Source organism: Eurosta solidaginis, chromosome 3 (assembly GCF_040869045.1).
Source record: "Eurosta solidaginis isolate ZX-2024a chromosome 3, ASM4086904v1, whole genome shotgun sequence".
Lineage (NCBI taxonomy): Eukaryota > Metazoa > Arthropoda > Insecta > Diptera > Tephritidae > Eurosta > Eurosta solidaginis.
The window spans coordinates 251,939,162-251,966,453 of record NC_090321.1 but is presented as its reverse complement, the minus strand read 5'-3'; the positions used below and the strand labels follow the sequence as shown (position 1 = coordinate 251,966,453).

The following is a 27,292-nucleotide window of genomic DNA, read 5'->3' as shown; positions in this document are numbered from 1 at the left end:
CAGTTTTAAATCAAGCCCAAGTAGTGCTTGAAATGAGCACAGAAGGTTCACACATCAATACCAAAGTGGTCATAAAATACGAACGGTGTGCTTGGAAAACTGTTCTTAAAACAAGCCCATCGGTCACGAGTTAAGAAAAAGCGTTCTTTACAGACTTTTGTCAACGAATGTTGTTAATTTTGAACTTGTTTCGTTCGATTTTTTCTCTGAGTGTAGTATGGCTCACCGAGCTGTCAAACAGAATGTAGATCAGTAGCAAACAATGCACCATAGAAAATAAATGTAAGGCGCGATAACTTCGGAAGGGATCTAGGCCGAGCTTCCTAGCCAGCATAATCGTAGTTGCTTTATTCGCATATGTACCAAATAACCTACGTTACAATGTTTCAATGCGAACAAACGAACGAATGAACGACTCTTAGGCTTTGCTGCGTATTTCGGTTGCTACCGATCTCTTTGTATTATTTCATCATTTGTAGACTATTTCTGGCACACAGTTTAAAAAGTGTTTCATGTATTACTGACGTTAGTAAAAAGAACCGATGATTGCTACAACAACAACAACAACCTACTAAATAGGTCTAGGAAGGAAATATATTGGCACACACGCGAATAGAATGGGTATCCCCTACAATGAGAGGTGTAGGAGCTGTAGACAGGAGGGTGCCGAGGAATCGGTTACTCACGTTCTCTGCGAGTGCCCAGTCCTCGCGAATTTTCGGTCTCGAACTCTAGGCAGTTACGTGTTTCGGGACTTAAGGACGGTGTCAAACTGCCCAATCAAGGACATCAGTAGGTTTATTGATCTAACCACGTCGTTTGAGTAAAACTATAGCAGGGTACATTAATCCAAAACGTAATTGGTTCCAGGTGGAAGTGAATCAAAATGGCGCCTAGAGCGCTACTTGGGCCCGGCTCCATAGCCAACCAACCATTAGTGACGTCAGACTAGGTTTTCCAGCATAATGTCATTTTCCTTCAAAAGAATAAATAAGTAGCACTAACCTCTGGCTACCGTTCCATTGGAGCAAGTTTCTTTATAAAACCATTAGTTATAAATTATTTCTAATTCCAGTTATAATTCCTAACAGTTTCTATGAAAGCTTGCATGCCGAGTTGAATATCACCCTTTTTCGAAAACGCCCTATCTCAAAAAACTTTTGAATAACAATACATTCAATACATTTTGAAATTAGCTGCGGCAGTTATGGTGGCCGCCGTGGTGTGACGGTAGCGTGCTCCGCCTACCACACCGAGGATCCTGGGTTCACGCCTCGGAAAAGCAACATCAAAATTTTTGAAACAAGTTTTTTCAATTAGAAGAAAATTTTTCTAAGCGAGGTCGGCTCTCGTTTGGTCGCAGTGCTTGCCAGTGTACTTCCGCCATGAAAAGCTTCCCAATGAAAAATCATCTGCCTTGCAGATGCCGTTCGGAGTCGGCATAAAACATGTAGGTCCCGTTTCGGAAATTAGTAGAAAAACCTAAAAGGAGCACGACGCAAATTGGAAGAGAAGCTCGGCTTAAAATCTCTTCCGAGGTTATCGCGCCTTACATTTATTTATTTATAGTTATGAAAAAAATTCATTAATAGGACTTTTTTTAAAGTAAATTCTGAAATTGGATGTTTTGGAAAACACTTCGCAAATAGCGCATTTTCGAATTGGCAGCTGATATAGGATGATATTCCACTCGGCCGCCGATCTCAAGAACTTGCATGATTGCTCATAACTTAATCTTTCATTTCAGTAAAAAAAAAAAAATTAATTTGACACACACTTTTTTAATTAAAAACAAAATGTTTTTTCTTTGTTAATAATGTAGGTATCATTTTTAGTTTAGTTTTTTTAAATATTAGTTTAAAATTTGTTAGCATAATATTAAAATAAATAATATAAACCAGTTTTTATTGTTTCTGATTTCTTTTTCACAAATTTCGCCATCTGTCGCAATTAACAATTTATTATTTGCATAAATATGTTTTCATTTTCATCACTGTCTCTCACTTTACACACTTCAACACAAACCACACTTCTTGCATACTAACATTTAAGCTTTAGTCTGCTCAACACATTAGGCAACAACAAATCAGTTGGGTATGAAATATTTTATTTATTAAATTTTATTTAACGCCGATAAACGCTATAAACATTTAAGTTTTTTTAATCAATTATTTTTTAATATCTTTTAAAATTCCTTGTATTTACAAATATGTAACACAAAAATCTTGCGTAGTTCGCTCGAAGAAACTCGACTCGAAAACTTTTATTGAGCGATATTATAAAAACGCGTACACGCCGATTCACTCGTGCAAACGCATCAACAGCCGGTGCTCGTTTGAGATACAAACAACAGAAGTCAAGTAAACAAATGGCCAACAAAAATTGTACATGTGTTAAAAAGAAAATAAAAACTTCTTAAGAGAGCAAGCGAGTTTTCAATTTGCGCGCTGATGAGTTGATAGAGCATGAAGTCAGTTGAGTATTCCGAAAATATATCAAACGAGATTCGGAGTATATTACAGGTAAATACTATTAAGTGAGCAAGTGCATTTGCATGGAGTAGACAAGGTAGAGCTAGAGCTAGCCCCACTGCCGCTAATACTCACAGAACTCGCAGATTATACTCAAACAGAAAATTTGCTTCTCATCGTATGCTAGATTGCGAGAGAATAATATAAATAAATAAATATGCCGGCAAGTCAGCTGGATCCAATAGCTCTGCCCATTAGCTGTATCTAACAAACGCACGTAACGATCATGGCGCAACGATACAAGGTGGCAGCATGGGACAGCTGATTTTAAGCTTTTTTTATTTGATTTGATACATCAAAATACGGCGCAGTACGATTTTGACATTTGTCCATCGAATTTACAAAAACAAAGTACATGCAATTTTTATTTATGTTTGTAGGTATGTCACCATGCTGCCATCTTGTATCGTTCCGCTATGGTAACGATACGTCGTTTTGTATGTACATATGTATGTATATTAGGCGTATACTTCTTATAGATACTTTGCTGTAAAGAAGTGCTAAACACAATAAACGCGGCTGCGACATGACATTGTAGTCCAAACCAAAGTAAAATGATAAGCAATCCACCGCGATTGACCTAGTAATCCGAACCAACATCAATGTCTATGAGCTTTTCGCAGATATTGTACAGGTGTTTCGTGTGAAAAAATGTTAACGAATTTTCTAATCATGGAATTTCCTCCCAGTAAGTAAAGTTTGCTTTCATTTGAAATAGAAATTGATGATGGATTTAGGTCTTAATTCATTTTTCTTTATTGGACCTATCTAAGAAATCGAATTAAAAAAGCTTCACATATATATAGGGAAATTCGGCTCGTCTCTATTTGGTTTTCCAAAAACTTTTCTTAAACTCTGATATTCATAGTCAGCCCGCCTGCTCGTGTTATGTGCAGTAAGTCAGCAGGTACAATGAACCTAGGTTTTAAAACGACCGTCAAACGATGTTTTAATACTGATGGAATGGAGGACGATTTCTGCATATATGTAGTTGTAAAAGAAATGTACATGGTTATAGTGTTCAAAATCTTAAAAATTAATTATTCGAGATAATCAATAGTTGATACAACAGGAGCAACCAGGGGGGCAATTCTTTTTCTTTGAAACGGTGATATGAAAAACAAAATTCAAACAAAAATTTATTCAAATACATATAAGGAAATTTTGTTTCATTTCATCGTTTCATAGAACCAGAATCAAACAAATTTTGGTAACTCAAACACTCAGTGTATACAAGGCTGTCATTGAACAGCTAGTTTAAACCACCTCTTAGACTCAATCGGTCTTAGTTCCATTGCTGAGAAGGCTATTTGCTTCATGTCTCGAAATCTCACAATAACTTATATATATATATCATATAAGGCTATTAGGCTGGATTGAGGCTGGATTGAGTGCAAAGGTTTAGAGTTTTGTTCCGATGTGAAGATGGCCGCAATGGCATACCATTTTCTAGGAAATGTAATTAATGCCAATAAGTGCATGTTTTTTTACCCGATTATGTATGTTAGGATGATTGAAGATACTTTACTCCTTCCCAATCCACTTTTTATTGGTAAAAAAATTCTACGTTTTAATATTCATTACATCATAAAGGAAAATTTATTCAATGTTCATAAAACATTTCAATAGCGTAGTTGTCGTTGGCTATGTGTTTAGCGCATCACTAAATAAAGCATAGTTGAGAAATTCGGCTTCAGATGCGAATTATCTCTGCGCATTATCAACATTTGGGGTACTGTGTATTTTGATCTTACATAAAATTTTCGGAGTGTAAGAGCCGCAGAGCTGCAGAGCTATTAACACATACATACATACACATATAGCAAACATAATAAAAAATAGTTGGCAACGCGAGTACATGTTTTGAAATATTTAATCACTTATCATGCCGGTTGTTGCTGAATACTAGAATAATCCAATGCGAATGTAAGAGTAGTGAAATATTTTGAACAATTTTGTGTTCATAGGTTTGGAAAAAATAAATTTGAAAAATTTAATTAAGTGTTAGAATAAAGAAACAAATTTCAAAAATTTTTGGTGCGTCGTTAGCTTTCTCGACTTTTTATACCTAGTGCGTACGACGGTATTATAAAGCTGGACACATTGGTGCTTTATCGGTAACCGTATCGGTAACCTTATAACAGCTGATTCGACCAACCTTATGAGAATCAATGCAATCGATTATTGGTGCCGCTAAGGTCGTAACTGTATCGTAGCCAACCAATTCGGTTTTGGTTTACTGTCGTAACGATAAACAGCTGATTACGTTAGGGATACGGATACAGCGATACGACATACGGCACCAATGACTCCGGCTTAACTTTGATTGGATAATGGTTGTACGTACTGGCATTAAGGAAAATATGTACGGTTACTCACAAAAAATAAGTACACACTTGGTTTATGCTGAAAAAAATTCAAATGCAGTGGCTCACAGCTTAATTGATAATTTTCGTCTAAAGTATCTCAAATTCCCTAACAGAAACCACATTAAAAAAAAATGTAAAAGGTTAATCAAAATTTCAAAAATGACCATCAAATTTTGTTTCAGAATTTCTAGAAAATTTTTGAGTATGCAGTTTTGTAGACCAATAAATTTTAGTATAATAATGTGGAAGTAAAAAATAGCTCAAAATTTTTCCTGAATTTTCAGAATTCTTTCGGCGAGGGTGTTGAGCAATTTCCCACATACAAAATGCATTTTTGTTCATGCAATGTTAGGGAATTTGCGATATTTTAGATGAAAATTATCAATTAAGCTGTGAGCCACTGCATTTGAGTTGTTCTCAGCATAAACCAAGTGTGTACTTATTTTTGTGAGGAACTGTATGTAGATATCGAAAAATGGAAAACTCGATTATTCATTAGCAGGGACCGATAAAATGATGAAACTTCATTTGTTAGTTGTCATTATGATGGAAGAAAAAAATTTGGTAAAATTTTATAAAATGTGCGTGTAACCGCGCCCCCATTTAAAAGAAGAAAATTTAAAGGTTTTGTAAGCTGTAAATCGATTGGAAACCACACCCACTTTTATTACTCGACCTTCCGTCTGTCCGTTAGCCTGACAAGTTTAGCTAAAATTTAGACATCTTAACAAAATTAAGTACCATCTAACTCAAAATATATATGTGTTCATAATGGTCAAAGTCACCTCATTTTCACGCCCAATTTTTTTATATCGAAACTTTCGAAAAGTGGAAAAACTGACGCAATGCTTAAAGAAATGATGATAAAGTGGCGAAACTTGGCTAGAGTTTAGTAAAATTTTATAAAATGGTTGTGACACCGCCCACATTCAAAAGAGGGAAATTTAAAAGCGGCAAATAAAAAACCGTTTATACCATTTAGTAAGCTGGCAGAAGTATGATTCTTGGTATTATAGTTATATATGTAGCTCTGAGCACAATCGGTTGACGACCACGCCCATTTTTTTAATAAAGTTTTGTAAGGTTTATTCCCGACAATGAACTGTTGTTGTTGTTTATTTTTGCAGCGATAATGACACACCTCGAAGGCCTTGTGGAGTGCTATTGATGTTGATGGTTCTTTGCCGGATGCAGATCCGGTACTTTCAGGTAACACGCACCATAAAGGTACAAGCCCGACCATCTCGGGAACGATTTGTTATGACCACATGAAACCTTCTAGGCCATATCGCCCTCCCACCCCTAGATCTCTCGGGAGTACGGGGTCGCCAGAGCCTCGGCTGTTAATGAAACAGGATTCGTCACGGGTAGGTGAGGTTGACAATTGGGTTGGAGAAGCTATATATTGCGCTAGAAACCTTGAGATGGTTGCGCTACATAACCCCTTGAACCAATTTGGTATTTTAGTCGCCTCTTACGATAGGCATACCTAGAACTATTTCCGAACTATCGCAGAACTATCACCTAAGCAGATGGTACTAGTTCTAATTCTGTCTCATCTCAGTGTTTTAGCTGACAAAGTGATGTAATATCCTACGAAATGGCAATCGCCCTCCTTTGCAGAACTTTTGGACATTTTTGTAGGTAGTTTTGGAGTAGTCGCAGCCTTTCATTAACTAATCTAAAAACACTTACCATAGACGTATGCGTTGATGGTAAAAGCTGCTTCCAATGAGGGTTGTCATTCATTTTTCATGTCTGTATGTTAGAACACACAGCTGGGTATATAATGTTCAGTTTCGCCCAAGCTTATACTTCCTTATTTGTTTTTAATTAGTTTATAAACAAAACTTGATTTGCGATTAACTAAGCTAATAAAATACTTTGTAAAAAAGCATCTACTTGACCCTGATGCCATATTAAAAATCAATAATCGCTTAATGCGTACAAATATTCGCAAAAGCAAACATACAAATTACAAACAATAAATGCCAATTAGTTGCTACACAATCAATTTGCGCCAAAATTACAAAACTCTAATAAATTCCATAAGCGGTAGTAGGAAAAAAATTAACGACTTTATGTGCATGTATGTGCGCGTGCTTGTACAGATATTGTTGCATCCATTAAAATTTTTAAACTTCTACGGAAGTCCTTACACGAATTTTGTATGCTGATAAAAAGTGATGATCACTACGCGCATGCGCATACATCCCAACTATCAACTCAACTAAAACTACTTCAAAATAGGTATCTATGCATCTTACTTACAACAACGACTAATAAATGCGGAAATCATTTGCATTGTTCGACACACGTCGTCCATAGTGCAAAAGCGTAGGTGAAGCGCAACAAAAACAAAAATAACAAAATATTGTTATCATCTTTCTTCTTTTTTTTTTGGTTGTTCACGCACTACGTGCCAACATTTTGTGGGTTTGTTACCCCCCCAGGATTCCTAACTTTTATTAGTTTTGCTATTTTTCCTTTTTTCTCTTCTCTTTAGTGCCTCAATTTCTTGTGTGTGGCATTTGTGTTAACGCGTGACATGTTGCATGTTGCATATTGCTTCAACATTACGTTGCAATGTCGTGCAATAAATTTCGTAACAAATTATTTAATACATCATTAATGTTGTCGCATACGTTTCTTGCAATGTTGCAAAATGCTGATGATGAGCCACATATTGATTAGTGGACTTAAACTGTTGTTGTTATTGTAGCTGTAACTACTTATGCGGCCCACCGATGGAGTGACTACGATATTTGTTTGGTTTGTGTGACATTGATTGAATTTGTTGCGATTTTGTGTTGCTAATAAAAATCGTTGATGTGTGGCGCTAATGATGGTTGTGTGGATTTGTTTTTGCATTACATCTCTGTACGTGCTTCCATGGTATGCATTTATTTTGCTTGTTGTACATGATCGTGTATATTGTGGCAGGAATATTGCGAGAATTATGCTGAGAAAGTTTGATAAAAGTGGTTAAAACTAATATTCTGCACTAAAAATTATATACATACTTCTTAGGTTACTGGGCTCCCGATCATAAAGGGATAGAAGGTAGCGAAAAGGCCGATGAGTTGGCAAAGGAGGGTGCAGCACTCGCTGAGTCGACGTCTCAATCCGTTTGGGAGAAACAAAAAGGATACAGGAGTTGCATATGATCCATCAAGCAGGAAAGGCGTGAACAAAAGTGCGGGCCTGCAAAATTTCTAGATCATGTGCAAAACCTATGATATTAGACTAACAAAGTGGCTCATATCTCTGAAGAAAGAAGACTTAAGGCTCACGATGGACATACTGACTGTACACTGCCTTCTGGCGTCACATGTATATAAGTTAGGCCTCGTCAGTAACAGCAAGTGTAGGAAGTCTGCAGAAAGAAACGGTTGAGCATGTTGATGTTCTGCGCTCGCCAGATCAAGGCCCCAGCTATTAGGGGCGGCTGAGTTGCCAGATCTTGAGGTAGCAATTAAGCTGGGTCCTAGAAAACTGCTAGTATTTGCCAAGAGGACGGAGTTATTCTATAACATATGTCCTGGCACCTGATTGGGGTTCTTCTGTTTGGTCGTCAAACAAATTCTGGTAATACTATGGACACATTCATTCTATGTGAGGTCTTTATTGACCGGCCAGTTCAACCTAACCTAACCTATGTTACGGCTCAAAAATGGAAAACGAAACTGGAACTAGAATGTACTTAAACCATCTGCAGGTAAATCAATCGTACCGACATCCAGACTGAAGCAGTGTCTTCCAGGCTGTGGTCTATGCTATAGAGGTTAGGCAGAGTGCTTCAGGATAGTACATTCCCAGGCACAAATGTAACAATCTTTGTCGACAGTAAGGCCTACATAGCCACCGATTTGGATCGACCGCTGCCGGTCGATATCGTCTGATAAAAGTAAACACATGTATTTAGATGAGCGTTTGTACCTTTCAACCGATCACCGAATTGTTATCGACCGTTGTCGTTTTTCTCTGCCGATAAATTTCCGCGTTTTCTATTTTATCGTCCGATTCTGTTTGTTAAATTGCGTGCATTTACTGTGAAAAGTTAATTAATTGTGTGCAAAGCAGGCGCCCTTTATGGGATAAGCAGATAAAAGCATATAAACCTGCGTATTTTTGCGAAAAAGTAAAACGTGAGAAAAAAAGCTACCAGGCAATAATTGGTTGGCACTAGCCCGGTCGATTTCAATTTTTCGGCTTATCGCTGGCTGTGTAAGCGTACCCTTAGAATCCAACGTGATAAAGTCGGATATCATGTGATATTGCACCAATGCTCCGACGGTGACGCATACAGGAATGTAAACAAGACGACTCAGATTTCGGCGCGGACGTTTTTTACGTTGTCTGGCAGAGGCCATGAAAATGGATCCTTTACTTAAGTGAGAAAGCCAGTAACCATAACATGTTGCAGATTGGACCTTGGGGCTCGACACTTGTCATAAAGTAGATGAGGAAACCAGTTTCAAAACTTGATTGAATGGAAGGTGATGAAGGATCATCCTGGCAGGGATCGCTACGCTTAGACTTTAGTGACACACAAATATTAAAATGGAATGCATATAAGATTAATGTTCCCATGGTTTTCACCTCGATGCTAACATATCCCACACATAAAAGAGGGCACTGAAGTAGTAAATGAGGTGGTTTAAACGACTATAAACTTTGCTAAAGTGGATATATTCGGATCCATAAGAGAATAAACGGCGATGAGTTTCGAGAAATACTTAAAGTCATGCCATAGTTCCTTAGGTCTTTGGGGGGAGTGAGAGGAAAGAGATACAGCGAGTGTTGCTGATAAGGTAAAAGGAATGATAAAGAGTTATTCAAAGGGGGAAGAGCGAATACAGATGATTAATGCAGTTTTGCGGATTTTGCAAACAATCTGACTGATATGTATCTCCTTTGCTCTACTACAACACCTTTCAGGTACTTACTAGCTGAATGCCTAGGGACCATTTGCTTGATGCCGTGGAATATGCGGGTCGTCTCATCTTGCTTGTCTGTTCTCCATTTGTGCTGTGTGGAGTTGAATGAACTACTAAGAGAAAATATGTTCAGAATATTGTTAGCGAGAAGCACCAAATAGATCAGCGAACGAGTTACGTTACTTCCCTTCATAAGGCTTCCATACAAACTAAGATTCTTAGTATCACGGTGAGATACAAAAAAAAAATCATCCAATTTATAAAGAATCCTTGAATTGACACCAGTAGGTAAAATAGGTTTATGGAGGATTTATTCTGGTTCACACATCCAGTATTGGAACAGTAGGCTACAGGAAAATTGATCACGTAACCACAAGCGTAGCCGTAACTACAACCGTATCAGAATTATAACTGAAACTAGGACATAAGAGCAGGGATGACTCTTCCTGAAGAAGCGTTAATCTAAATGAGCTTTTCATGGGCCCAACATACAGAGAGCGGAGAGCAGGCAGAAAATAGAAGATCGCACTAAAGAGATTTGATTTCGAGATTGAAGACTCGAAGGCAAAAAAGAAGAGGAAGAAAAAGAAGCCATTAAGCTGCCGTAAAGTTACCTTGGTACCAGTTAACGTTTCGGATGCCAAAACAGCGGCCACAACCAGCCAAAAACCCAGCCACTGTCCAAGACCTCAGAGGGCAGAGAAACAAACTAAAGGAGTATTCAACCTTCAACATTAATACTAAGGCTAAAGATACGCCTAGGTGTCGCCCGATGATACAGGTATAGTAGTACGGGTAGCTGTTATAACAGCGAGAATTTGTGATCTGGCGCAGGTTAAACTAAACAAGCTCATGCGCAGCATAAATAAATGGACCGCTGACCATAGTCCTCAGCTGTCGAGAACAAAAACGGAGATGATCATCCTTAAAAATGCTTCTTGCATCAGCCACAGATTCAATACTCTTATAAGGTGCAGAAGAGATGCTGCTGCCATAAAGGCGCGAGAAAACCGATCCGGCACTGAGAGCAACAGTGGAACAGCATCACCGAACAGGAAATTGGACCTAAAATTGATCCCCGAACTGAAACTATGGTTGAAGCGACCGCCTCGAGAGATCGACTTTTACTTTTTAACCGGACACAGTTACTTCCGTAAATATCTCCACAGAATGGGTAAGGTTGAAAACCCGAAATGATTATGCTGCGGAAAATTGGACAGTGAATGACAAACTTTCCCCGAATGCGAGCACTTCGCCCAATAGCGAAGGAGGGTGGATGAGATTCTGCTAAAGCGACAGATGTGATACAAGCAGTACATATATGAGGAATATACTTTTCACGCAAACGAAAGATGATTGCGTAGCTCATTTGCGTGAGAGTAGCCATGAAGCTTACGCAGCGCGCACCCATGAATCAAGTAATGCTAAATACGGCCACAGGTATCCAATTTGTGAATATTTCTTTAATTCGTTTTACTCTAAAATGAATACTCATTGGGTTAGATAATAGGATTGCAGCTACCTGACAGTTGGTAACGTCAATTAGAAGTGGTTACCACTAACTTTCGGCTTGCTAATCGTAAAACGAAACAAGTAAGGAATGTTAAGTTCAGGTGTAACCGAACATTACATACTCAGTTGAGAGCTATGGTGACAACATAAGGGAAAATAACCATGTAGGATTATGAACCGAGGGAAACCCTGGAATGTGTTTGTATGACATGTGTATCAAATGAATGGCATTAAAGAGTATTTTATGAGGGAGTGGGCCATAGTTCTAAATGTGGACGCCATTTAGGGATATAGCCATAAAGGTGGATCAGGGTTGACTCTAGAATGCGTTTGTACGATATGGGTATCAAATGAAAGGTGATAATGAGTACTTTAAAAGGGAATGGGCTTTAGTTCTATAGGTGAACGCCTTTTCGAGAAATCGCCATAAAGGTGGACCAGGGGTGACTCTAGAATATGTTTGTACGATATGGGTATCAAATGAAAGCTGTTAATGAATATTTTGAAAAGCAGTGATCCTTAGTTCCATAGGTGGACGCCGTTTCGAGATATCGCCATAAAGGTGGACCAGGGGTGTCTCTAGTTGTACGATATGGGAATCAAATGAAAGGTGTTACTGAGCATTTTAAGAGGGAGTGGGCATTAGGTCTATAGGTGCACGCCTTTTCGAAATGTCGCCATTAGGGTGGGCCAGGGGTGACTCTAGAATGTGTTTGTATGATATGGGTATCAAATGAAAGATGGTAATGAGTATTTTAAAAGGGAGTAATCCTTAGTTCTATAGGTGGACGCCTTTTCGAGATATCGCCATAAAGGTGGACCAATGGTGACTCTAGAATGTTTGTACGATATGGGTATCAAACGAAAGGTGCTACTGAGCATTTTAAGAGGAAGTAGGCAGGAGGTCTATAGGTGGACGCCTTTTCGAGGTATCGTCATTAGGGTGGGCCAGGGGTGACTCTAGAATGTGTTTGTACGATATGGGTATCAAACGAAAGGTGTTACTGATCATTTTAAGATGGAGTGGGCATTAGATCTATAGGTGGACGCCTTTTCGAGATATCGCCATTAGGGTGAGCCAGGGGTGACTCTAGAATGTTTGTACGATATGGGTATCAAACGAAAGGTGTTACTGAGCATTTTAAGAGGGAGTGGGCATTAGGTCTATAGGTGGACGCCTTTTCGAGATTTCGCCATTAGGGTGGGAAAGGGGTGACTCTAGAATGTTTTTGTACGATATGGGTATCAAATGAAAGGTGGTAATGAGTATTTTAAAAGGGAGTAATCCCTAGTTCTATAGGTGGACGCCTTTTCGAGATATCGCCATAAACGTGGACCAAGGGTGACTCTAGAATGTTTGTACGATATGGATATCAAACGAAAGGTGTTACTGAGCATTTTAAGAGGGAGTGGGCATTAGGTCTATAGGTGGACGCCTTTTCGAGATATCGCCATTAAGGTGGGCCAGGGGTGACTCTAGAATGTTTGTACGATATGGGTATCAAACGAAAGGTGTTACTGAGCATTTTAAGAGGGAGTGGGCATTAGGTCTATAGGTGGACGCCTTTTCGAGATATCGCCATTAGGGTGGGCCAGGGTGACTCTAGAATGTGTTTGTACGATATGGGTATCAAATGAAAGGTGGTAATGAGTATTTTAAAAGGGAGTAATCCTTAGTTCTATAGGTGATATCGCCATAAAGGTGGACCAAGGGTGACTCTACAATGTTTGTACGATATGGGTATCAAACGAAAGGTGTTACTGAGCATTTTAAGAGGGAGTGGGCATTAGGTCTATATGTGGACGCCTTTTCCAGATATCGCCATTAGGGTGGGCCAGGGGTGACTCTAGAATGTTTGTACGATATGGGTATCAAACGAAAGGTGTTACTGAGCATTTTAAGAGGGAGTGGGCATTAGGTCTATAGGTGGACGCCTTTTCGAGATATCGCCATTAGGGTGGGCCAGGGGTGACTCTAGAATGTTTGTACGATATGGGTATCAAACGAAAGGTGTTACTGAGCATTTTAAGAGGGAGTGGACATTAGGTATATAGGTGGTCGCCTTTTCGAGATATCGCCATTAGGGTGGGCCAGGGGTGACTCTAGAATGTTTGTACGATATGGGTATCAAACGAAAGGTGTTACTGAGCATTTTAAGAGGGAGTGGGCATTAGGTCTATAGGTGGACGCCTTTTCGAGATATCGCCATTAGGGTGGGCCAGGGTGATTCTAGAATGTGTTTGTACGATATGGATATCAAATTAAAAGTATTAATGAGGGTTTTAAAAGCGAGTGGCCCTTAGATGTATATGTGAAGGCGTTCTCGCGATATCGACCAAAATGTGGACCAGGTGATCCAGAAAATCATCTGTCGGGTACTGCTAATTTATTTATATATGCAATACCACCAACAGTATTCCTGCCAAGATTCCAAGGGCTGTTGATTTCGCCTTGTAGAACTTTTTCATTTTCTTCTACTTAATATGGTAGGTGTCACACCCATTTTACAAAGTTTTTTCCAAAGTTATATTTTGCGTCAATAAACCAATCCAGTTACCATGTTTCATCCCTTTTTTCGTAGTTGGTATAGAATTATGGCATTTTTTTCATTTTTCGTAATTTTCGATATCGATAAAGTGGGCGTGGTGATGGTCGGATTTCGGCCATTTTTTATACCAAGATAAAGTGAGTTCAGATAAGTACGTGGGCTAAGTTTAGTAAAGATATATCGGATTTTGCTCAAGTTATTGTGTTAATGGCCGAGCGGAAGGACAGACGGTGGACTGTGTATAAAAACTGGGCGTGGCTTCCACCGATTTCGCCCATTTTCACAGAGAACAGTTACCGTCATAGAATCTATGCTCCTACCAAATTTGAGAAGGATTGGTAAATTTTTGTTCGACTTATGGCATTAAAAGTATTCTAGACAAACTAAATGAAAATGGGCGGAGCCACGCCCATTTTGAAATTATTTTTTATTTTTGGATTTTGTTGCATCATATCATTACTGGAGTTGAATTTTGACTTAATTTACTTATATACAGTAAAGATATTAACTTTTTTGTGAAAATTTGAATTTAAAAAAAAATTTTTTTAAAAAGTGGGCGTGTTCTTCATCCAATTTTGCTAATTTTTATTTAGCACATATATAATAATAGTAGTAACGTTCCTGCCAAATTTCATCATGATATCTTCAACGACTGCCAAATTACAGCTTGCAAAACTTTTAAATTACCTTCTTGTAAAAGTGGGCGGTGCCACGCCCGTTGTCCAAAATCTTACTAGTTTTCTATTCTGCGTCATAACGTCAACCCATCTACCAAGTTTCATCGCTTTAACCGCCTTTGGCAATGAATTATCGCATTTTTTCCGTTTTTCGAAATTTTCGATATCGAAAAAGTGGGCGTGGTTATAGTCCGATATCGTTCATTTTAAATAGCGATCTGAGATTAGTGCTCAGGAACCTACATACCAAATTTCATCAAGATACCTCAAAATTTACTCAAGTTATCGTGTTAACGGACGGACGGACGGACGGACGGACGGACGGACGGACGGACGGACGGACGGACATGGCTCAATCAAATTTTTTTTCGATCCTGATTATTTTGATATATGGAAGTCTATATCTATCTCGATTCCTTTATATATGTACAACCAACCGTTATCCAATCAAACTTAATATACTCTGTGAGCTCTGCTCAACTGAGTATAAATATGAAGATAGATTTTTTAATACCAGAAGACAAGTTTCCAAACTCTCAAATGAAAAGCAGAAATTCGCTAACTGCTTCCAAATTTACTTAACGCATTGCAACATAATTACCGTTAAGCAACAGCGACGACAGCAGGCTAACATCAGCAACAACGTGATGCAGCAATTTTCCCTTCGCATTACACGAGACTGACCACGCATTCATTTACTAACAACTTGTCTACTTACGATTACAAGTATTTATCTCAAAGCCCGCGCACTGACAGAGCATTTATTTGGTAGCTTTTGCCAAAAAAACTTCAGCAAACGGAAAATTATTCCATTCAAGACGTTTCAAAATGCTGCAGGAAAAAGAGGCAACAATTGTGATGGATTTTATGCCCGCTACAAATTATTTTGTATAAAAATTACACAGTAGTTGAGGAAAAGGGTAGCAACAACAACAGTTTCGTATATTCAATTATGTAGGTATGTGCGAGTAGTTGACTTAAATGCTTTGGGGAGGTGATGGTTTGTGATTGCATATGTGCAACATTTTTGCATATTTTAACAATTTAGCAAAAAAAAGAAAAAAAAAAATACAAGAAGAAAAGGTATACTTATAGCCGCGCAGCATTGCTAATGAAATAAAATTTTTATACTCAGTTGAGCAGAGCTCACAGAGTATATTAACTTTGATTGGATAACGGTTGGTTGTACAGGTATAAAGGAATCGAGATAGATATAGACTTCCATATATCAAAATCATCAGGATCGGAAAAAAATTTGATTGAGCCATGTCCGTCCGTCCGTCTGTCCGTTAACACGATAACTTGAGTAAATTTTGAGGTATCTTGATGAAATGTGGTATGTAGGTTCCTGGGAACTCATCTCAGATCGCTATTTAAAATGAACGATATCGGACTATAACCACACCCACTTTTTCAATATCGAATATTTCGAAAAACCGAAAAAGTGCGATAATTCATTACCAAAGACGGATAAAGCAATGAAACTTGGTAGGTGAGCTAAACTTCCGGCGCAGAATAGAAAATTAGTAAAATTTTGGACAATGGGCGTGGCACCGCCCACTTTTAAAAGAAGGTAATTTAAAAGTTTTGCAAGCTGTAATTTGTCAGTCGTTGAAGATATCATGATGAAATTTGGCAGGAAGGTTACTCCTATTACTATATATATGCTTAATAAAAATTAACAAAATCGGAGAACGGCCACGCCCACTTAAAAAACAATGTTTTTTAAGCCACATTTTAATAAAAAATTTAATATCTTTACAGTATATAAGTAAATTATGTCAACATTCAACCACAGTAATGATATGTAGCAACAAAATACAAAAATAAAAGAAAATTTCAAAATGGGCGTGGCTCCGCCCTTTTTCATTTGATTTGTCTATGATACTTCTAATGTCATAAGTCGAACAAAAATTTACCAATCCTTGTGAAATTTGGTAGGGGCTTAGATTCTACGACAGTAACTGTTTTTTGTGAAAAAGGTCCAAATCGGTTGAAGCCACGCCCAGTTTTTTACACGGTCGACCGTCTGTCCTTCCGCTCGGCCGTTGACACGATAACTTGAGCAAAAATCGATATATCTTTACTGAACCCACTTTGTATTGGTATAAAAAATGGCCGAAATCCGACTATGACCACGCCCAATTTTTCGATATCGAAAATTACGAAAAATGAAAAAAAAGCCATAATTCTATACCAAATACGAAAAAAAGGGATGAAACATGGTAATTGGATTGGTTTGTTGACGCAAAATATAACTTTAGAAAAAAACTTTGTAAAATGGGTGTGACACCAAAAGTAGAAGAAAATGAAAAAGTTCTGCGGGGGCGGATTCAAAAACCCTTGGAATCTTGGCAGGAATACGTGGTATTACATATATAAGTAAATTAGCGGTACCCGACAGATGATGTTCTGGGTCACCCTGGTCCATATATTGGTCGATATCTCGAAAACGCCTTCACATATACAACTACCACCACTCCCATTTAAAACCCTTATTAATACCTTTAATTTGATACCCATATCGTACAAACAAATTCTAGAGTCACCCCTGATCCACCTTTATGGCGATATCTCGAAAAGAGAACTAGAACTAAGGCCCACTCCCTTTTAAAATACTCATTAACACCTTTCGTTTGATACCCATATCGTACAAACAAATTCTGGAGTCAGCCCTGGTCCACCTTTATGGCGATATCTCGAAAAGACGTCCACCTGTAGAACTAAGGCCTAACCCCTTTTAAAATACTCATTAACACCCTTCATTTGATACCCATATCGTACAAACAAATTCTAGAGGCACCCCTGGTCCACCTTTATGGCGATATCTCGAAAAGGCGTCCACCTGTAGAACTAAGGCCCACTCCCTTTTAAAATACTCATTAACACCTTTCGTTTGATACCCATATCGTACAAACAAATTCTAGAGTCAGCCCTGGTCCACCTTTATGGCGATATCCCTAATTGGCGTCCATCCATAGAACTATGGCCTACTCTCTCTTAAAATACTCTTTAATACCTTCCATTTGATACACATGTCATACAAACACATTCCAGAGTTTCCTTCGGTTCATTTTCCTACATGGATATGTTCCCTCATTTTGTCACCATAGCTCTCAACTGAGTATGTAATGTTCGGTTACACCCGAACTTAGCCTTCCTTACTTGTTGATTTTGAATTAATTTTTTTTTTTTTTTGAAAAATCATTTCTTGTTTGCAGACAAATGGCTAATAATATTTTTATTTAAATGTTCAGTATTTGATTTATGCTGCTCACACCATGTGCCAAATGTTTTTAAGAGTGCAAGTGCGGCAGAAAATCAATTTATAACTATGCACACATTGGTATATATTAGGGTGGGGCGAACGTATTTTTCTTTTCGTATTATTATCAATGATTAACATAAGGGGAGCCTTAAATGCATGCCATTCTGCAGACCTAACGGCCAAAAACATCGCGTTAGCAACGGCAACCTGAGTGCAGGCCTTATGGCCACAGCAGTATAGCGGCATCTAATATCGGGAAAACGGAATATATGGTCCCGTGCCTGAGCTTCGAAAAAGATATTGGGGCTACAATTGAGCCGGTGGGCTGGTGCTCGGGGTACAGAAATGGCAAAACATGCTATATACGTGTATGCGGATAGTTCCAAATTAATGGAAGGGGTTGGGTCTGCTGTTTACTGTGTCGACCCAGAAATAAGTAGATCCTACAGGCTGCCAGATTACGGCAGCGCTTTTCAAGCGGAAATTATAACAGTGAAAAAACAGCAGACATTTTGGAGGCAACGTGCTTAAGCTGCAGTCGCGTCAATTTGCATATTGGTAAAGTTGTCAGATCTTGAAGCAGCAATTAAGCTGGATCCTAGAAAACTTCTAGTATTTGCCAAGATGACGGAGTTATTCTATAACATATGTCCTGGCACCTGATTGGGGGTTTTCCGTTTGGTTGTCAAAAAAAATTCTGGTAAAACTATGGACACATTCAGTCTATGTGAGGTTTTTATTGACCGGTTAGTTCAACCTAATCTTTGGTATTATGAAAATATTGTCCAGGACATTCAAAAAGATAAAGCAAAGTAAAAACTTCTACTTTTTATTTTAATATTTAGAGGAAGCTAATCGTGTCTTTAGTTTACCCATATCCCAAATCCTTAGAATAATTTTTAAGTTTTTATAAAAGGTGTACCAGACCACCACTAGCTGTGGATATTTGTGTAGGGAATGGAACGGTTTACAAAAAAATTCTAAAGAGAATTTTTGTAAAGTTGACTTGTTTAGTAGTTAATCGAGGTTAAATTCAACCTCAAATGTTACGTCACTCCCACAGTTTATTCAACTTTATCATAAAACAACCGCTCAGAAAAAAATAAATTTTTAAGAGGTTTTATCAGGTTCACGGTGGCCACCGTGGTGTGGTGGTAGCGTGCTCCGCCTACCACACCGTATGCCCTGGGTTCACACCCCGGGCAAAGCATCATCCAAACTTTAGAAATAAGGTTTTTCCATTAGAAGAAAATTTTTTTAAGTGGGGTCGCCCCTCGGCAGTGTTTGGCAAGCGCTCCGGGTGTATTTCTGCCATTAAAAGCTCTCAGTCAAAACTCATCTGCCTGCATATGCCGTTCGGAGTCGGCATAAAACATGTAGGTCCCGTCCGGCCAATTTGTGGGGAAAATCAAGAGGAGCACGACGCAAATTAGAAGAGAAGCTCGGCCGCAAATCTCTTCGGAGGCTATCGCGCCTTACATTTTTTTTTTTTAGATAAGAAGTAAAAAAGTATAAAGCAAAATTTGTTTTGTAAACTGATTCAACCAAAATCTTGACTTTTTAGATATGATTACGGTCGCCGAGGGGCGACACGGCTTAGAAAAACTATTTTCTAAATTACTTTACGCGGGAGTTGAACACAAGTCCTTCGGTGTGGTAGGCAGAGCAAGCTAGCATCACATCACAGTGGCATCATTTGTGGTGGTAAAGATAAAGAAACGCTCTGGATACTGTATTAGGTTAAACTCTTAGCTATCCAGAATCAACCCCGACATACATAGTGTACATTAGGGTGGGTCGATTTTTATGGCCGAATGTTAACCGATATCGCGCCATCGATTCTTCGATAAGATTTGGGCTCAGGAAAGAAAGTTCACCTACGCATACCCAAAAAAAAACTTTGATTTTTAAGGTTTTGTTCATGACCTACTAAAAAAATTTTCATATGTATACCCTTTCGTTTCAATCACATTCCAGTCTCATGGACGAAAACAAGGGTGGTTTTCATCCCTAAGGCCGACAGAAAGGGGATGAAGTAGCCAAAGACTTTCGGCCAATAAGGCTCACGCCCTTTGTTCTGAAAATGTTCGAAAGGCTACTAGATATACATATACGGGAGCTTCTAGGCGAGGCTCTACTTTCCACGGCACAGCACGCGTACCTGAGAGGGAAATCCACCGAAAAACCGAGCTACATGACGTAGTTCGAACGGTGAAAGCTCCCTTCATCACAAGCAGTTCACTCTGGCTGCGTTTGTTGATGTGGAAGGCGCGTTTAACAATGTAAGAGCCGAAGCAATTGAGGCTGCCCTCGGTAGGGCAGGGGTTGAAGAGCCACTGCGGCTTTGGATTTTAACCCTGCTTCGCAACCGCGAAATAACAGCAGAGCTAGGCGGAGCTAGCGTTGGCAAGCAGGTATGCAGAGGCACACCACAGGATGGGGTGCTTTCACCTCTGCTTTGGTTGATCACCATAAATGAAATCCTAGGAAAACTTAACGCAGGGGGGCTTACGATGCTGGCGTATGCCGACGACGTGGCGATCTTGGTCTCTGGTCATTTCCCCTCCGTAATGAGCGAAATCATGGAAAGGGCCTTGGATAAACTCAGCGAGGAAGTTCAAGCCACCTGCATTTAGACTACCATTCTTAAAAGGCCAGCAACTAACCCTGTCATCGAGTACCAAGTATCTGGGACTAACAATTGACAGCAAGTTGAATTGGAAAGTATGTATCGAAGAGCGGGTACGGAAGGCCTGCATCGCCTTCTATGCCTGCAAATCAATGTTTGGTAAGAAATGGGGACTCAAGCCAAGCATGGTACTTTGGATGTACGAGGCGGTGGTGTGACCGGTGCTTACCTATGGTTCCATAGTCTGGTGGGAAGCACTAAGTAAGAGCTACAATCTCACCAGCCTGCAAAAAGTCCAGCGCACTGCGTGCGTTGGTGCCATATGGGCCGGACGCACTTGTCCCACAGCTGCTTTAGACCCCATTTTGCACCTGCTTCCGATCGACTTGCATATACTTTGTACATCGTTATAAACCGCACTGAGACTCAGAGAGTCTGGGTGTTGGAAGGATACTCAGCAAGGGCATAGTAGTATCCTAAAGAAACTTCCGGATGGTACATGTAGTACCGAGACAGACTACTACCCTCGCAAACTGAAGTTTGAGTACGGTTGTCATACCGCCATTCCAAGCAGGAACGAGTGAAAGAGAAACCCGGGCATAAGGGTCGACGACATCAAAATCTACACTGACGTCTCCAAGATGGAATCGGGAGTGGGGCCGGAGTCTTCTCTGAGTCCCTAGATTTGTCTGCGTCATTCAGACTCCCATCGCACTGCAGCGTGTTCCAAGCAGAAATCCTCGCGATTTGGCAAGCCTGCAAATCACTGGAGGGCTTGAATGTAGCTGGTAAAGTTTGCATCCTGTCGGATAGCCAAACAGCGATAAAAGCGCTTTCCTCGCCACACATTAACTCAAAATTAATGTGGGCTTGTAAGCGACACATATCCCAGTTACCCACCAATATAGAACTACGCGTTATCTGGGTCCCGGGTCATAGGGGGATAGAGGGTAACGAGAAGGCCGAGATAGCACGCAGGGGCTCATCGGAGATGAACGAGGAAATAACCAGTGTCGAAGTAAGCATACCCTTAGCAGTAGCCAAGGGGAATATCCAAAGCTTCTACTTGAAGAAAGCACAAACAAAGTGGAATAACATCACCACCTGTGCGATATCAAAATCCATTTGGCCAAACTATGATGGAAAGAGGACGAGAAGTCTTCTAAACAAATCAAGGGCTAACACACGCAAACTGATAGCAGTCTGCACCGGTCATTGGGCAGTAGGTATGCATGCGGAAAAGATGGGCATTCCGTATAACGAGCACTGCAGAAGCTGCAAAGATCCAGATGCCAGGGAGACAGTAGAACACTTTATGTGTAAATGCCCGGCTCTAGCTAGAGCCCGGCTAAGGTTCCTTGTAACCCCGTTTCTAGAAGATCTCAGCGGGTTATCTGTGATGACAATCCCGAATATTCTTAATTTTATCAACAACTCTGGCTGATTGTAATACATTGACCGTAACATTCTGTAGGTTTTTAGACGAGTTACATGGCATCAAAACGGCTTTAAATAGCTACTTGGGCAACCAGGGTCGCAGCCATTTCACCTACCTACCTGCCCTGCCCGACCCAAAAATGTCCGCTAAAAACGGTTGCTTTTTTTTTAAACTGTTATCGCCAAAGTTTTCAGCGGGCATTTTTGGGTCGGACAGGGTATACATGACAATTTTACAATCAAATGGAATTTTTTTTAGTAGGTCATGAAAAAAACCTTAAAAATCAAAGTAAAAAAAATGAAATTTCGCTGGCTGGAAAATAATTTTTTTGGGTATGCGTAGTGGAAGTTTTTTTCCTGAGCCCAAATCCTATTGAAAAGTCGATGGCACGATATCGGTTAATAAATCGACCCAGTCTAGTGTACATACATATGTCCTGCTTTTAATTTTCTCTTGTTTGAAATCCATTAAATTAATTGCTCTATTAATACACACATACATACTTACTAAACAATTTCCTCTTATATATTCCTCTTTGATGTATAATATCAGACATAAATTGACATCTGAACATTAAAATATTAGCAAAGTCTGCGGCTTACCTGCAAAGAGAAGAAAACAAATGTGTGTATTAGTTATGTGTTTTTAAAATTATAGAGATAACTAGCCTTTACCCGCGGCCACGTCCGCGTGGAAAAAATTAAATATATGGGCTATTCACGTTAGCCTGCTTATCAAGTTATCTGTTTAAAAAAATTTGTCTGTCTAATGCATTTTGTTTTTGCAATTGAGTAAAAAAAAGATCTATATGAGCTGATAACCTGATAGGATCCCCAAATGATCCCGAAATTATCCAGAAAAGGCCACGAAATGACCCCGACGATATCGCAGACGGATCCCGAAAACCATCCAGAAATGCCCCGGAAGGGTCTCCAAAAGTTCCCGGAATAGTCCCAAAAAAACCCGCAATGACAACGAAATGATTCTAGACATATCCAGAGAACCACACAGAAATGCTCCCGGAAGGGTATCAAAATGATCCCGAAATAATCCCGAAAAAGTTTCGAAATGATCTTGACGGGCTCCCGGACGGATCTCAAGAACAATTCAGAAAATATCCAGGAAGGGTTCCTAAGTTATCCCGGCATAGTCCAAAAAAAGTTCCGAAATGACCCCGAGGGGATCCACGACTGATCGCGAAAACCACACAGAAATGATTCCGGAAGGGTCGGTCACGAAATGATCCCAAATTAGTCCGGACATGACTCCGATAGGATCCCGCACGGATCCTGAAATGATCCCGGAAGGGTCCCAAAACAATCCCGAAAAAGTAAGAAAAAATCTCGAAATGACTCCTACGGCATCATGGACGGATCCAGAAATGACCTCGGAAGGGTCCCCAAATGATCCCGAAATAATACAGAAAAAGTCATGAAATTACCCCTAAAGGGTCCCGAAATTACCCCGATGGGTTCCCGTACAGATCCCGAAAACTATCTAGAAATGATGCCGGAAAGGTCCTCAAATGATCCCTCTAATAGGCCCGAAATGACCCTGACGGGGTCCCGAACGGATCCCAAAAACCACCCAGAAATGATGCCGAAAGGGTCCCCAAATGATCCCATATTAGTCGAGAAAAAGTCCCGAAATGACCCTGACGGGATTCCGGACGGATCCAGAAAACTATCCAGAAAGGATGCCGGAAAGGTCCCAAATGATCCCGTATTAGTCGCGAAAAAGTCCCGAAATGACCACGACGGGATCCCGGACGGATCCCAAAGATCATCCAGAAATGATGCCAAAAGGGTCCCCAAATGATCCCGTATTAGTCGCGAAAAAGTTCCGAAATGACCCCGACGTGATCCCGGACGGATCCCCAAATCCAGAAATGATGCCGGTAGGTACCCCAAATGATCACGAAATAGTCCCGAAATGACCCTGATGGCATCCCGGACGGATCCCGAAAACCATCCAGAAATGATAATGAAAGGTTCCCTAAAAATCACGTATTAGTCGAGAAAAAGTCCCGAAATGACCACGACGGGATCCCGGTCGAATCACGAAAAAACATCCAGAAATGATGGTGAAAGGGACCCCAAATGATCCCGAAAAGGTTCTGAATTGACCCCGACGGGATCCCGAAAACCTTACAGAGATGATGCCGGAAAGGCCCTCAAATGATCCCCTAATAGTGCCGAAATGACCCTGGCGGGATCCTCGTCGGATCCCGGAGACTAGCCAGAAATGATGCCGGAAAGGTTCCCAAATAATCCCCAAATAGTCCCGAAATGACTCTGCCGGGATGCCGGCAAGTAAAAAGTAATTTTTCGAAGGGTTCGTGGGACCCCAACCACCCTTTTCATGTTCGTAAAAAATTTCGCTAGTATACTATTTTCTGTGTCCCAAATTTCATCAAAATCGGTGTAGCCGTTCTGTCGTGATGCAGACGAAAGAATATAATAATTAAATTATATCTGTTCCTAGGAGGCGGGGACCTGGCCCTTTTGAAAAATATATAGCTGGTAGATCCTTCTAGACCATTGGCTACATGTGTGCCAAATTTCATCCAAATCTGTTTAGCGGTTCTTGCGTGATTGAGGCACAAAGACACGCGTCTGGACATCCAAACATCCAAACATGCAAACTTTCCCATTTACAATTTAGATATAAGAAAAATTCAATAAATTTGGGTTTTTTAAAGTGAACGGACGGACGGACGGGCATGGCTAAATTAATTTCTTTTTTCGCCCAGATAATTTTGATATATAGAAAGAAGTCTATATCTATCTCGGTTAGTTTATATCGTTACGGGGTACCGTTATGCGAACAAAATTAATATAATCTGTGAGCTCTGCTCAGCTGAGTATGAAAAAACATGCTACTACTTATATTTTATTTTTTTTACTTTATTTAACGACAATTGTCTCCTGAGTTGTATGTAGATTTTTTTCATGTTATCGCTATATCATTGAAAATATTGTCCACTGCATGAATTCATAGTTCGTCAATTGTCTCCTGATCAAGCGTAGAAAAAAAATAGCGTTTTGCTAAATAATTGATGGCGGTCTTCAAACTAGTGAGCAACTAGTTGATTTCACTGTTGGGCACATATTCATATCAGAACGCCTAAAAGTATGCAATGCGGCTAGCACATAGCTTATTTCCATTTTCCATTGAAAATTGAAATTAATGTGAATGTAAAATTTGTATTGCCTACCTTCAGGCGCAATCGTTAACATAATCTTGCAATGTTGAAAATGTAATTAAAGTGTACTCGTATGCAAACTTTTTTAATTTGCTTATTATATTGTATATTGGTTAGTTCTAATTAGAATTTGATTAATTCCTACTTTCGGAGCTTTTCTTCAAATTTTAATTTTTCCCCTTACATTTCGAGCAATCGAGGAAAATACCGGAATTAATTTACACACTTGCTTGGTTGAAATTTGATTGTTGAAACTGCCTTTCAAATGGGCAATTAATTTACGTCAAGCTCGTATCGCAAATAATCCACTGTAAGGGGCGACAAATATATTTATTTTATAAGACAATATAAAAAAAAAACAAATTTGATCACTGGAAAATAATATCAGTTAAGGCCTTTCTTCTGGAATTCTCTAGACTATTCGATGTAGATGAGGTTAAGATTTATGAAACAAATTAGAATCGAAACACAACTACTTTAGCAAAACGGCAACCAAATAGTATCTTACTGTCAGAATCCTCACTGCTCTTGCAAAAAATAGGATCCATCTAAAAATACTTCCTCCACACAGATTACCACCCCACTCAGCGAATATTCAACTGCTTTTGCGGATCCCGGTTTGAGTATGCAAAACAATTTAAGTCCAGCCAATTTGTGTGAAAGACTAGAATGAAAGAGTCTAGTCGTATAAATACGTACCATCATATTGAAAATTAGTGAAATGTTTTGTTAATTTTTTATGCATAACTAGTTTTACCCGTTGCATGGACCGTATGAAGGATAGGATAGGATAGGTTAGGTGGTAGCTGCCCTGATAAGGATAGCTCACTTGGACAACACGAAGGTCCGTTGTGATACCACATACACCAAAAATAACGGTGACCTAGATCCAGCTACTTAGAGAATCGTTGGGTAGCAACGATAAAGCTCCGAATGATACCGATCTCAACTTTGGATATATCCTCGGGAGATCCAAGTGAGTCGCGACCGAAGTACTTTCGCCTAATTCTGGCAAAAGCTGGACAATCAAGCATAAAGTGATTTGGTGATTCCACCTCATCATCCTCCATACAGCTGCAGCAGGATGGAGTTTCCAGTATATTGAGACGTACCGCATGGATACCCATGGGACAGTGCCCTGTCAAAACCCCAATGACCATTTATAGGTGAGCCTTAGTGAACCCAATTATTTCAGCAGACCTCCTGCCATCCACTTTCGGCCAGAAAGATCTTGCTACCCTGCAAGACGTGGTACCCGCCCAACGTTTGCTGAGCTGATTCGAGGCCCAGCTATGGAGGAGCAATCCACAGGTGGCCAGCGGGATACCGAAGTCCCTACAGCCATCTTCATCCGGTTCAGTTGTACCGATGCGGGCTAAGAGATCCGCTTGACAGTTACCCGGGATATCACTATGGCCCGGGACCCAGATAATCTTAATTGTAAAATAATTCGATGCAATCGCAAGCGAGGTCAGGCACTCCCAGACCACCCTCGATCGCACTGTAGTTGAGCTCAAGGCCTTGATAGCCGATTGGCTATCAGAGTAGATGTTAAATTCCCTAACCGTGGTAGCACTGGATAGCATTCCATCCAACGCATCCTTAATCGCAGCAATTTCCGCTTGGAATACACTGCAGTGATCAGCCAACTTAAACTTGCGGCTTAAATTTAGCTCTTGACAAAAGACCCCCCCACCAACCTTTCCATCCAGCTTTGACCCATCCGTGAACAAGTTAACCGGTCCCATGCCCCAGATAATTCCTCTTCCCCAATCCTCTCTCTCTGGAATAACTGGGGTGAAGGTTGTATAGGGAGCTGTTATCGGCATACAGGAAGGAATACGCAAATAAATTTTAATTATTTTAATAAAAATGTTTCTTTAGCACAAAATTATTATTTTTTGCTGTATATATAAAAAGGTTTCTAGCCTTCTATATTCGCGAGCACGTAAAAAAACGTTGTCGGTACAAAAAGCAAGGGGAACATAGGTGATTCCCTGCCACTTTGTATGTTTGCCCTTGACTTTTATTAATTGTTAATGAAAATTAAGTTTTCACAGGAAACTGCTGACGTTAAAATTGAAAATTCAAAAAAGTTATTCTTGATATTAATACCGATTCTCCATTGTGCCCTGCCCTGATAATGATGACTTGTGCCAATGCTATTATTGCAA

The 27,292-nt window shown here is 39.8% G+C and overlaps 1 protein-coding gene across 6 annotated transcripts in view; it reads right to left on the bottom strand.

The window, feature by feature from the left end:
- The window catches only part of Shrm (Shroom), a 631,603-nt gene that overhangs the window by 253,527 nt on the left and 350,784 nt on the right, over positions 1-27,292 (bottom strand). For 2 of the 6 annotated variants that reach the window (XM_067775908.1, XM_067775911.1), the window contains exon 1: positions 2,046-2,356. The exons of 2 other annotated variants lie outside the window; for them this stretch is intronic. The gene's annotated coding sequence lies outside the window, so the exon portion shown is untranslated. Of the gene's footprint in view, positions 1-1,898; positions 2,357-27,292 lie in introns of those variants that run through there. 2 more of the 6 variants (XM_067775909.1, XM_067775910.1) reach the window with 2 other exon arrangements.